Source organism: Odontomachus brunneus, unplaced genomic scaffold, assembly GCF_010583005.1.
Source record: "Odontomachus brunneus isolate Ranch 3 - 2012 unplaced genomic scaffold, Obru_v1 Obru_scaffold_077, whole genome shotgun sequence".
Classification (NCBI taxonomy): Eukaryota; Metazoa; Arthropoda; class Insecta; order Hymenoptera; family Formicidae; genus Odontomachus; species Odontomachus brunneus.
In genome coordinates this window covers 1,467,486-1,481,591 of record NW_022639527.1, presented here as the reverse complement: position 1 = coordinate 1,481,591, position 14,106 = coordinate 1,467,486, and the positions used below count along the sequence as shown (strand labels likewise).

General features: G+C 39.3%; 1 protein-coding gene across 1 annotated transcript in view; it reads left to right on the top strand.

Annotated features, from left to right (window-relative positions):
* Positions 1 to 14,106, top strand: part of LOC116847338 (hybrid signal transduction histidine kinase L-like) — a 116,589-nt gene that overhangs the window by 44,502 nt on the left and 57,981 nt on the right. Inside the window, exon 3 of the mRNA XM_032822249.1 lies at positions 7,637 to 7,677. The gene's annotated coding sequence lies outside the window, so the exon portion shown is untranslated. The remainder of the gene's footprint in view (positions 1 to 7,636; positions 7,678 to 14,106) is intronic.

The window sequence follows — 14,106 nt, the reverse complement described above, 5'->3', positions numbered from 1 at the left end:
TCTCTCTCTCTCTCTCTCTCTCTCTCTCTCTCTCTCTCTCTCTCTCTCTCTCTCTCTCCCCTCCCCTCTCTCGTTTAATTTCGCAAATTCTTCGGCTGCCTTCTGAGATCACGATCCGTGTATTTCCTGTTGATCAACTCCTCCTTCCCCGAAAATGCATTCGTATGCTCTTCCTTTCCGGATTACGTAAATCGCGTGCGTGCAAGTCGCGATCGACGGGGAGCTTCGAGCGAGTCTCTTACGGCACGAACGCCTTGCTTACGAGAGACTTGCGAATCGCGGCGATAGTTGGCGGACGCGACATTAGCATTTCCCCACACTGTTGCATTGCTCTAGAAACTGCAGCTACGAAGTGGTGGGAATGCTCCGGAAGAGTAAGAAAGCGGAACGACGGCGGCGGTGGCAGAGTGCCACGTTACACGTACTTGAAACTCGTACGTGGCCCGTGACGTGTCTTTGCGATCGCATTTTCCCTTAATTTTCCCCCGAACGTACAACGCGGATATTCAAAGAACGATTTAATCCCGTTCTCTCCGAGTATATTCAGAAAAAAATCACTATGAAACTGATAACTGCACGAGATTTGTATACATAGGTTTAATGTATAGTGAATTAAAAAAAAATTAATATCCATTTAAAACTAACATACTGCAATTAACAATTATTGTTTCATATATGAGCAACGATATGTAATTCTGTTGGAAGAATTTTTAAATCTTAAAATTTTGTTTGGATATTATACTAGTCTCATGACAAGCGCAATGTGATTATTTTGATGAATGTCTTCTTCCGACATTTAAAAACATCATACCCTTGATCTACAGGGTGTCTCAGACCTCCATGATCACAACTTTGTGAGAACGTAGAACGGATTGTGGTGAGCAAGAAAATCCTATACTGTTTTGCGACATTCACAATAATAGTTGAGATATTAATTAAAGAAGATTGGTGAATGATCACGCGCGATATGATAGATAAGCTGTAGTGGCGATGTATGCTATTGTGTGCTTGTATATGAGGTCAAATTGAACAAAAAAGCCCTTTATCATTTCGCAAATAACCACATAGATTTTTAGTTATTAATGAAAGAAAATTGTTACATGATTGTGCACTATAATGCACAAATTTTCTTTAATTAATATCTAAAAATCTATGTGGTCATTTGCAAAATAGTAGAGAACTTTTTTATTCAGTTTGACCTAATGTATAAGTATACAACGGCAGACGGCGCCACTGCAGCTTATCTATCATATCGCGCGTGATCATTCACAAATCTTTTTTAATTAATATCTTGAGATTTATTGCGAATATCGTAAAACGGCACAGGACTTTCTTGTTCAATCCGTCCTACGTTCTCACAAAGTGTGATTATGGAGGTCTGAGACACCCTATATATTTGTGCTTTCCATTCGTACAAATTATCTTCGCCCAATAAGAATAGATTTTTCTTTGCAGTAACTGCACAGTTCTCGTAACCATTCAGCTTCAGTTGCAATAACTGAAAAATGAAATTTACAAATCAATTCTGCGTACAAAACTCGTACAATTGTCACCTGTATTGTTGACCACACGAAGTCTTGTTCTCCAAGCGCATAGCCCCCAACGTTAAATTAACAATTGAGATACCCCCGAGAGATTGCATGTACAATAATTTAATAAATTGGCGACGCACGTCCCCTATCGACCGGTCGAATGATCAAGAGTAGAATCACCACCTAGAGCGAGGGTGACGAAAAGCCAGCCGACAGAAAGCGCCGGCGCCCGCTTATAATTTCACACCGAAATTGTGGCGAACGATGTTGACAGAACGGGAATAATTAATGAGAGACGCGACGCGACGAAGGGGACTGTTTCCGAGCATCTGGGTCCCCTTCACGAGAAGCTGCGTTTCCTCTTCCTTTTTTCTTTCCTTTTTGTCACTGAAGGAAAGGAGGGAAGGGGATTTATTTCGATCGAGTTAGACAGTAAGTAGACAGGGTGACGATCTGGGGCCACGTGTATTTCTGGCCGAGATGGAAATCCAGGGGTTACCCCGACGAAAATACCGGCTCGACCGACGGGAAGTAGTGAGAAAGGATGAAAAGCGCGGCGTGATTTCGGGCTTATTTTATCGCGGTGATTTCTCCCAGAGACCGGCGCTGAGAGCCGCATGAATTAGACGCGGCAATTACCAGCGATCGAAACGCGCGGCAACGCGTCCGTCGTCGGCAGCGTTGCGGGACTTACCGGCTTTGCGTAAGCGTGTAGGATTTCCGTTTACGTGTCGAGCAGAGCCGCGAATCTCCCCGCGGATATCGAACGTTTCCTATGACGACGAGGACGGCACGGTGCCGCGTTACGCAGCTTTTGTGCCGTCAATCTCATAATCAGGGTGAGCGGCTTGGCAAGTGGAGGAGGGGCTGGAGGGAGAGAGACCATTGCCGCGGGAGCGTAACGGTGGCACGACACGCGATCGCGAAACGCGCGAGGTCGCCGGAGAAAGTCGCCGGCCAGCCCTTGAACGAGGCCGATAACGATCGAGGAAATTTCACCCTGCGATCTCTCCCCGCCGATCAGACCCGGCGCGTTTCCAGATTACTCACTAGTTGTCAAGCAGCTTTGGGCATTGATCGATTCAAATGTCAGTTGGCTAAAATAATTGACAATGGACTAAAATAATCCGGACGATCTGCGACTTAGCGACAGAGAATTCTGGAGGAGAATTCTACCAGTATAATTTTCTTCGCGCGTCGAGATTCGCGTAACACGCAGATATTTCGCGATCTGTACTTTCTACTTTCTCGCGAAATGCAATCCAGATATCGCGCGCGGGAAACCGCGACTCTCAAGCTCTCCGCGGCATCTTGTCGATCGATCGATCGGTCGAGAGGGCTCTTGTCGCTTCCCTCACCCGCTAAACTTGACCGTAGCCCACATCTCGACGCGCGAAGGTGGCATTATTATTATATTCTCGTGTCGTGCACGAAGTGTCCACCGTTGTTCGTCGGACGAGAATAGATGCACGGCACGAGCGCCATTGTGTCGCGCTATATGAAACGCATGCTGTGCTGGAAGAATAACAGGAATACTCAACACACCCGTCGCGCGCGCTACTCGTTATTATGTCGCGACGATGATTACACCGGCGAGTGTCGCGTCGACGTGATTCCCGGCGAGCGCGTGTCGTCTCAAAGGGTTTATTTCAACACTTGAACTCCAAAATGCTGAATATTGTATTACAATTTAACGTAATATTTGTCGCAGTAAAACACATTCACAGTCTCCTGGATGACAATTTGAGTTGATGTGACTCTGTCCCCTCAGTAACATGTCCAGAATCTTCAAAATAATTTTTTAATATTCAAAAGCCACGCTCTTAAGGGAATGCTAAACATGAAAATTTTACCGACACAACATTGACTTTTTTCTGTAAAGTTTACGTCTTGTTGCTTCCACAGAATTACAAATGCTTTTACACAACAAAAGTACATGCAAAAATAAGTTGGATCATTATGTATCTCAATATGTGACGAAAACAAAAAAATATGTTTAAATTTCGAACTGTCAGTTAAGGGAACTGGAGGGTTAAGTTGTCTGAAAATTGTGCTTGTTTTTTTACAATTTTTTATGACAAATTGAATGAATATGCGAAAGTGTTATTTTAACATGTATTTATACAACATATAAAGAAAAGAAAAATATAATTTTGATGATCAAATACTCAATATAAATGTATGGTACATGCAGTTAAGATATATTTCGTTTTTCTTTTAAAGGTCGTCATTTTGCAGTGATATCTTGACTCTCGGTGGTTCAATTAAGCTGAATTTTAAGCAGAAAATTTCCGTAAGCTTGTCGTTATCGTGTAACCCACTGTAACAGAAATTGAATAAAAGTTAACAACCTTGCAAATATCTTAATAGAATATTATTAAATTTTCAGTTCTTTTATAGTAAAAAAATTAATATTTCAAAATTAAATATTTTCACGAGTTTGTCAGTGGTTCACATGACAAACTTACGGAAATTTTCTACCTAAAATTCAGCTTAATTGAACCAAGTCAAAATATTACTGCAAAATAACGACCTTGAAAAGAAAAACGTAATATATTTTAACTGCATGTACCATACACTTATATTGAATATCTGATCATCAAAATTATATTTTTCTTCTCTTTATATGTTGTATAAATATACGTCAAAATAACACTTTCGCATATTCATTCAGTTTGTCATAAAAAATTGTGAAAAAACAAGCACGATTTTCAGTTTGACCCTCCAGTCTCCTTAATGCAATATTTGTTTAATATACAAATTTCGCAGGTTGTCCATTCCAGCATCCTCTGAATTCTAATGATACAATTTACTCTTACTTTGATTCTGATGATATCCGAAATTTTCTTTTTCACTTTTTTTAGCGTGAAAATAAATGGAATAGTTGAATGGAATAGTGAGGCTGAAAGTAGGATCGAAATTTCGACTTGGGATGTTACATATGTAAGCTTCCTTATTAAAAGAACCGTCAATTTAGTTTGCGGAATTGTAAACCGAAGCAAGATGATCGAGTCAACTATTAAAAGGATGTGTAATTGGACACGGAAAAAAAGATTTAGTTGAATTAACCAATGGAAGTAACCCGAATTCTGTTTAAGTTAACAAGATTTTTGGTTGACTTAAACAGAATTCGGGTTACTTCAATTCTGGATCGTTCATATTCGAGCAGGTATTTGGTTAATTCAACCAAATCTTTTTTTTCCGTGGAGGAGACAGGGAGAGAGATAGCCGTGTGAAGTAGAGAGATAGATAGGCAGTGGCCGTTCGGATAATCGTTTTGCGTGCACTGAGAGAAAAATATGGTTACTTTCGCCCCCAACAAAACTGTTTTGTAATTTTAACCACAAAATATAGTTAGAATAACCATCTTTCTAATAACACTAACGATTTAAATAGTTAAAATAATCATTGTTTTAGTAAGTGTTACTAGAAAGATGGTTATTCTAACTATTTTTGTGGTTAAAATTACAAAACAGTTTTGTTGGGGGCGAAAGTAAACATATTTTTCTCTCAGTGTGGCTGAGGTCGATTTATAGTCAACGACAACCCAGGCTGTACAATTGCATGTATCTGACTGTTAAATGTATATCTTGCTATTTATCTCGAAAAGTAGTAATCTTTATTGACCGATAAAGAAAGACTGTCGCATAAAAGGAGAAAAAGAGCAATAAAGTAGATCGCCCGCGCTTACGCATATTGTCAAACGCGGCGCTGAAAAGCCTCTTTTCAGAGCGGCCTGATGAAGCACGTGCCTGACGAGTGAACTCCTCAGGTGTAAACTCCCGCGGTGTCATAAGCCGCGTGCGCGCTTATGTAATGCGATTTACGCTCGCGTTACTAATCGTTCGTACCTACGCGAGAGTCCGTTCCGTTCCGTTTCGTTCCGTTCGCGGCGGCGTGTGCGCGCCAGGATATCATCGACGATACGCGACCTGGACTTTGACTCGGCTCCGAGTCGTGACGTCACCCACGGCTCTCGCGTATGCATCTTTGTTCACGGCGAATAATAGAAACGGACGTGGCGAGACGTTCTCGTTGTCTCGGATTTATTTCATGTAGCCGCGCGACGACACGACCGCCCATTTATCCGTGCGATCGCGCGCTTCAGACGCGGATAAACAAAGGAACAAATGCGTCGCGTTCAGGCGAAAGATACCGGAGCCCGACAGTTTTGGACGTGTCCGCTTAGAGCCATTAGAATCTTTCGATAAGACGCGCATCGCGTTCTCGCGTATTCGCGCGTCAGGATCCGTTGATTACTCGAGGAAAGAGCGACTCAGCAGAGAAAGCTGCTCTCCGCACCTGTTGTAAAATTCGTCAGTCCACGTGTGCTCTTAATCTTGGATGGATTCAATCCTACAGCAGTTACAAAGCAAACAGTTTTCTCTGCTGAATGCGCGGAGCCACTGTGTCAAATATTACTCGGAGTGATATTTGCAATATAAAGCACGGAGACACGCAAAAAGAAGGAGCGACATGTGAGATATCGTTGTTATTTCATTGAACAATCGACAGTTACAACGCGCAACGTACGATACATGGTGTGATTGAAATATTCAGAGGTCTCGTAAATGTTAAATGTCGAATAAATGCTGTGCCGCTCCGTGCATTACATACACAGAGATTTCGAGAGCGCGATCCACTCGGTCGCAGACAGGGATTATTCTAAATTCGGTGTTTATTGCATTATCGATCTCTCTCGGTCAATGGGATTACAATTCATCCGTCCATTTGCGCGATAAGATTAGCAGCACCAGCCGCGTGGATTTTGCGCAATAAAATTCATTCGCGCGTCGGTGGATCAATCGCATCATTAAATCCGCATTAAGCGAGTACCTCGGCGAAAACATTTTAACGAGCGTCCTCCCGCCGGCGGCGGTGGTATTGTTGTGTCATGCCGTCCGTTAATTTATCGCGCGTGGCTTCTCCCGATTGCAATCGGCGGAACAATAATGCGCGCGGGACAAAGTTGAAATCATTTACGGTGACGGCGAAAGCCGACCAGCCGACGATATGCACGCGCGCGCAAGAGAGACAAACGATTGTTCGTATAACGATTACTAGAACAAATTTATGATCGTTCGTAAAACACGCGAATGCGAATGAATTATAGCCGCCTGGCAAAGCACGCGCGCGTGCAACGGGAGTAGTCGACGGTGCGCAAATAATTATCGCAAAAATTGTTTGTAAACTTGTCCGTGGATTTTCAGTGTGATTTTCCCGCCGCGCAGAAATATACGGCAAATGTCGCACATTTGCGACCTTTTCAACGGATTTCTTTCTCTCTTTTCTGTTAATTGCGAAACACTGAGTTTACCCGAGTCGAAATTTTGATGCTACTTTGACGCTCTTAAAGATAGTTTGCGCCTACTTAGATGGTTTATAGCCTAGATAAAACCTACTTCGACGATATTGATATTCATTAACTTCTCTTTTGAACTTTTGACTTTATCTTGTCAAAATTTTGACGCTACTTTGACACTCTTAAACATAGTTTGAATCTATTTAGATAATCTACAACTTAGGTGAAACCTATTTTGACAATATTGACACTCATTTCCGAGTTGAAATGTTGACCCTATGTTGAATCTTGAATTCTATAAAATATATATTCTATGTAGGAGTTAAAGCTTCAATAAAGTAGGTTCACAACTGAACCTACTTTGCTTTCTAAGATCCTACTATTATACAACCTATTTCGCGCTAAAGAAAGCAAAAGCGGAAATTTCAGGCATCATCAGGGTCAAAGTAGGAATAAATTATATCATTAGAATTAAAATTACTTTGCTATCTTAGCTCCTACTGTAGTGTAGAATTCAAGATTCAACATAAGGTCAAAATTTTGACTCGGATATGTTAAACAGCAATTTTATAATTCAATAAGAACTAAATTAGCAAAATAAGTTTTATTCTAATGATATAATTTACTCTTACTTTAATTCTGATGATATCCGAAATTTCCCTTTTTACTTTCTTTAGCGTCAAAATAGATATTGAATGATGCTGAAAGTAAAATCAAAATTTCGACTCAAACTGATAGAAAAAAATGTAGATTTAAAATCTATCGAAATGATATATTACAAAATACATTTATATGATTTCAGATATTCTGGATATTGCTGCTCCATCCTTCAACATTCTATCGGTGAGTCCTCCCAATGAAAAATTTTTCATATATAATTATATAAAATTATATAAAATTATATATAATTATACATAATTATATATTATTATATATCAAATTTGTCCATTTATATTTATACATTCTATATGTCATTCTTATATATGTAATTATACACAATTATGTATAATTATATATATAAATTCATATATAATTTTACATAATTACGCATAGATTTTAATGTAATTATACATATTGTTATACATAATTGTATATAATTATATATAATTTTATATGATTATATATAATTATACATAATTGTGTATAATTACATATATAAGAATGACATATAGAATGTATAAATATAAATGGACAAATTTGATATATAATAATATATAATTATGTATAATTATATATAATTTTATATGATTATATATAATTATACATAATTGTGTATAATTACATATATAAGAATGACATATAGAATGTATAAATATAAATGGACAAATTTGATATATAATAATATATAATTATGTATAATTATATATATAAATTTATATATAATTTTACATAATTACGCATAGATTTTAATGTAATTATACATATTGTTATACATAATTGTATATAATTATATATAATTTTATATGATTATATATAATTATACATAATTGTGTATAATTACATATATAAGAATGACATATAGAATGTATAAATATAAATGGACAAATTTGATATATAATAATATATAATTATGTATAATTATATATATAAATTCATATATAATTTTACATAATTACGCATAGATTTTAATGTAATTATACATATTGTTATACATAATTGTATATAATTATATATAATTTTATATGATTATATATAATTATACATAATTATGTATGGACAAATTTCATACATAATTTTGCATGAAAAATTTTTCATCGAACTATTTGAAAATTTTACAGTATTTAACTGATAAATCTGATTTGTTATCTTCAAGTACACTGAGAGAAAAATTATCTAAGAAACAAAGCAAAAAATATTTATTGGATACTGATAAATTTTGCTTAAAATTTCTTAATATCCAATATCTTTTTTACTTAAATAGAATAAACTGTTGCTTCCATAAGAAACACTGGTTTTAAGAAAATGTATATTTTTTATTTGAGAAATATTATATTAGTAGAGAAATTTTATATTGGTATAAGTATTGTAAAAATATGTCATCAGTACCCACCAAATAAATATTTTTTACTTCTCAGATATTTCTTCTCTCAGTGTAAACATAATGAAGTTGAGAAGAAATTATGTTATTATGACGCAAGTTCGTCGGTAATAGTTCGCAATTTTGACAGTTTGACAAGTTCTCAGCTTTACTACGTCGTTTTGTAAATCACTATACACGAACGAAGACGATATTATTAGTCTATTATAGACTATAATGTTAATATGTCTCTCGATAGAAACATCACGAACTCGTTTTCGCATCTTGGCGCGAGTTTATTCCGCGAAAAGTATCGCATATAATCGCCTTTTTTTCTTGTGTAACTCTCATTCGCCCTGATAATGGTATTTCGTAACGTAAGCGTGAATACGTACGCGCGCGCGGCCTGCGGTTTCTCCACAGTCACGCTGAAATATTTGCCACAGAGTTGCAAGTTCCGTCGTGGCACACGTAAGTTCCGACCGCCGTGACTCACTGCGAGCACTTTTAGCTCTATCGATCGCATTATCTGTGCTACCCCGACGAATGACACGACGCATTTCGCCGACCGAATTACGTGGACGTGATAGACGACGCGGAGATTATCTACGGAGATAGCCCGAGTCGAAATTTCGATCTTACTTTCGGACTTACTAATTCAACACTTATTTGGATATCCTGAAATCTACATCAATATCCTTTGATTCTATTGAACCCATCTTATTGAACCCATCTTATTGAACTGGTATAAAATCGTCTCATTTATTAATTTTTAATTATCCATTCTATCACCAATCGAAAGCAAAAATGTAATCAATAATTTTAAGTATAAACAGTGTTGATTTCTTATTATCCAATTAAATAATCCTTAATATTGTCCTTGATTTTTACAATATAGTAGGAACTAAGTTAGCAAAGTAGCTTTAGTTCTAATGATACGATTTATTCCTATTTTGATGATGTCCAAAATTTATAAATTTATAGACTTCAGAATATCAAAATAGATATTCAATAGAATAGTGAGGCTGAAAGTAGGATCAGAATTTCGACTTGAGTACAAACATATTGACTGCTTTGGTACAATTATAATATTAAATAAAATTATTAATAATTATAATCCTTATAAGTCCCTCTTGAATGTTGGCATTTCACCGATGATTTTATCCATTACTCCCAAATCGAAATTTTGATCCTGTATTATATCTTATATATCTTGATATATATCTTGATATCTTGTATATCTTGATTTTTACAATATAGTAGGAACTAAGTTAGCAAAGTAGCTTTAATTCTAATGATACGATTTATTCCTATTTTGATGATGTCCAAGATGTTTTGAGGACATCATCAAAATAGGAATAAATCGTATCATTAGAACTAAAGCTACTTTGCTAACTTAGTTCCTACTATATTGTAAAAATCAAGATATACAAGATATCAAGATATATATCAAGATATATAAGATATAACACAGGGTCAAAATTTCGATTTGAGAGTAATGGATAAAATCATCGGTGAAATGCCAACATTCAAGAGGGACTTATAAGGATACGAGCGAAACTAAAGTAAAGTAACACTTCATAAAACGATCAATTGTATCTCGAAGAGATAATCCGAACGCGACTCGAATATAAATTTATTCTACAGTGTGTGAGAAAAAGAGAGGGTGGATAGACAAGAGAGAGACAACAAAAGTAATTTATTAAAACACGTAAAAATACGTGAAAGCCTCTGGAATCCGATTTCCTTGCAAAAGGCGGGATCTTTTTAACGTTTGAGGAAGGTTATGGCGGGGCGTTGGTGATGACGCAAGCGGCAGGCAAGACATAACCGGGCAGAGGCGGGCGTAACGGAAGAAGGGAGACGGCACCCCGGTGACGGCCACAGGACGAGGAGGGACGAGGGCGAGGATATCGGAGGGAAACGCCGGGAAGGGAGAGAGAGAGAGAGGCACAGGAAAGAGGGTGTCGGGACAGAAATAGACGCGTTGCGAGCTCTCGTGCATAAGCCTCGTAAGTGCCGCCGCCGTCGCAGCCTTCGAGAGCGCGATGCACGGCAAGGATGCACGTGAAACTCTCCTCGCTTTTTCTCTCCCATCCTCCCTGCTTGCCCGCCTGCCTGGCCCTCTCGCTCCTTTCCTTTTCTTTTTTCCTTTCCTTTCGTGTCGCTCGATTCCAGTTTTAGCGTACGCCGTGTAACGGCGAGCCGTCATAGAAGAGGCGCCTAGATCGCTCGAAATATCCCCTCGCGGGCGAGACGCGCCTTCGTACAGGCGAGTAACGACGAGTAACCCGTTAGTGACCTTGGCATTTTTTGCGAGGGAAAGGGAGAAGGCGCAGTAAAATGTGAGAGAAATAAAAATCGCCGATATATTCCTCGCCGCCACCGGCGGCCGGAAGGTGGTGACGGAACATGGCAGCGCGTCGTCGGAGGAATGCGAACGGCTTCCGACTGCCGGGGGGCTCGGCAACGAACTCGTTGTCATTCGCGACGCGGAAATCGTTACCGCGGCTTGCGTCACCGATAAGACGCGTCGCGAATTCGGAAGATTCCGCGCGGCGAATATTCGGGCCGAGGTGTTACATCAACGAGGATGATCGCGGCGAGAGTCGCGCGCGCCGGAATCTCCGACTAGAGATACGTCCGAACTGCACGCGCGCGCGCGAGAGAACCGACTATCGCTGTTACTTCCGAAAGCAAGAAGCCCAGCTCTGATAGGAGATGCAACAACAACGCACACCGCGCCGCCAGACACGCCAGGATACCGCAGCGACATTCCTATCGCGCTGCGGACATCCTGGATGTGCCAACCTCCGATGTACCGCGTGTCGTTAACCTTACGCGTTGCGTTGGAAGAGGACCGATAACGCTCGCTCGCGCGGCTGCCGCGTTTCATCCGCCCGACATGTGTCCCCGCACACCCCCGCGAAATTAACCCCTCGCTTTGCACCCGATAGATAGACCGAGTCGAGATTTCGATTCTCTATCCGAGTCGAAATTTTGCTCTGTGTTAAACCCTGTGTTAAACCTTAAATTCTAAAACAACGCAGAGTAGGAGGTAAGTTAGCAAAGTAGGTTTAATTCTAACTCTTAAGCACTGACACGTATCTACAAAAATATTTCGAAGTTTGATAATTGAGAAAGTGTGCGAAACGTCTTTCCTTGTCGTCACTTCGTATCTTACGGGCCAAAGAAAAGATAGACGGACGCGATATGTACACGCTTAAGCGGGAATTAAACAGCAATAGGTTTCTTTTTTCATTGGGAGTCTATCAGACTCCCTGTCTAGCCTGTCAGTGCTTAAGGACTAATAATACAACACTCCCGCTTTCACTTTGATGATGTTCGAAATTTTCACCTTCTTTAGCGTCAAAATAGATGTTAAATGGAATACTAAGGCTGAAAGTAGGATCATAATTTCGACTCTCTAAAACTCAATGTTCTATTCAATACCTACTTAGACACTCTGAAATCTACATCAACTTTTTTTGGATTCTAATTAATTTACAGCTTTGTTCTCTTTGGAACCTACATTTTGTGTATCTTCAATCATTTAGAGACACTAAGTAGGACTTCTGTTTTCATGTGTATTAAACATATACTGATCTTTTGAAACATACAGATGTTAGAAAGTTTAGATCGAAAGTAGGGCTAAAATTTCGAATCGAGAGTCTCGAATGACTCGTCATAAAATCATCTCACGTCGTTAACCCTTTCAACAAGTGCCAGACCTTTAGCTTCCTCTCATGATACTTTTCATATTTGTATCATTTCAACCATATGGCTCTTTTTATGGCAACCAGAAGTCTCTTAAACTCTGTGACTTTTGCTTGGGGTTAACACATTCCGAGTCTAAATTTTGGCTTTATGTTAAATCTGGGAAGTAGAATCAAAATTTCGACTTGAAATCACCCGAATTAATTGCAATTAATCAGATAGCCTCGACAGGTTTCACGAAACATAGGAAAACGCGATCGTTTTACATTTCTTATTTCTCAAAGGATATTTCTGCGTTTACTTATTTACCCGAGTCGAAATTTTGATCCTATGTTGAACCTTGAATTCTACACTACAGTAAGAGCTAAAATAGCAAAGTAGGTTTAATTCTAATGATATAATTTATTCCTACTTTGACCCTGATGATGTCTGAAATTTCCGCTTTCGCTTTCTTTAGCGCCAAAGTAAATTGTATAATAGTAGAATCTTAGGAAGCAAAGTAAGTTCAGTTGCGAATATCTATTGAAGCTTTAGCTTCTACATAGAATATATGTATTTTATAGAGATATTTAAAAAATTTAATAAATAACGAAACAGAAACGTCAAATAACATACAAAATATACATTTTATTTGTTGCATATATTTCAGACATTATCAGGGTCAAAGTAGGAGTATCAATTATATCAGTAGAATATATTAAATCTACTTTGCTATCTTAGCTCCTACTGCGATGTAGAATTCAAAGTTCAACATAGGATCAAAATTTCGACTCGAAAATGAGTGTCAATATCGTCAAAATAGGTTTCACCAAGGTTGTAGATTATCTAAGTAGGCTCAAACTATTTTTAAGAGCGTCAAAGTAGCGTCAAAATTTTGACAAGGTAAAGTCAAAAGTTCAAAAGAGAAGTTAATGAATATCAATATCGTGAAAGTAGGCTTTACCTAGGCTATAAACCGTCTAAGTAGGCGCAAACTATTCTTAAGAGCGTCAAAGTGGCATCAAAATTTCGGGATATTTACGGCGATATCCACTAGATCCTGAAACTACGATAGCCAATGTGCCTCTCCCCCGCTCGCGTGCGGAGGGAAGCGTCACGGACGCGGGGCATCTGTCCCTCCGTTCCCAAGGCCCCGGGCGACATCGGCCGTTCTAATTCCAGGGTAACGATCCGTCGTCACGAGATTCGTGCGGTCGCGCACCGGTAACGTCTCGGGGATGCACGTGACACGACGGAGGCGAGAGAGAGCGATGCAACGCGACGCGAACTGGCGAGACGAGACCAGGACGAGACGAGACGAGACCAGGCGATTTCTTGCCGAGAGAGACGTGGGCCACCGCCTCTCTGGGTAACACGGTACCAGCGACGAAGGAACTAACGGTGTTCTGCCCTCGATAGCCGCCATTGTGAAACTACATATTATGACAGAGGATCCGTCGCGTGTACCGCTTCACCACGACACACTTACAGCGCCCGTCGTCTCGTCTTACAGCCGCCTCTCTTCCTTACACCCCGTTTACCCGTCTTCCCCCCCCCCC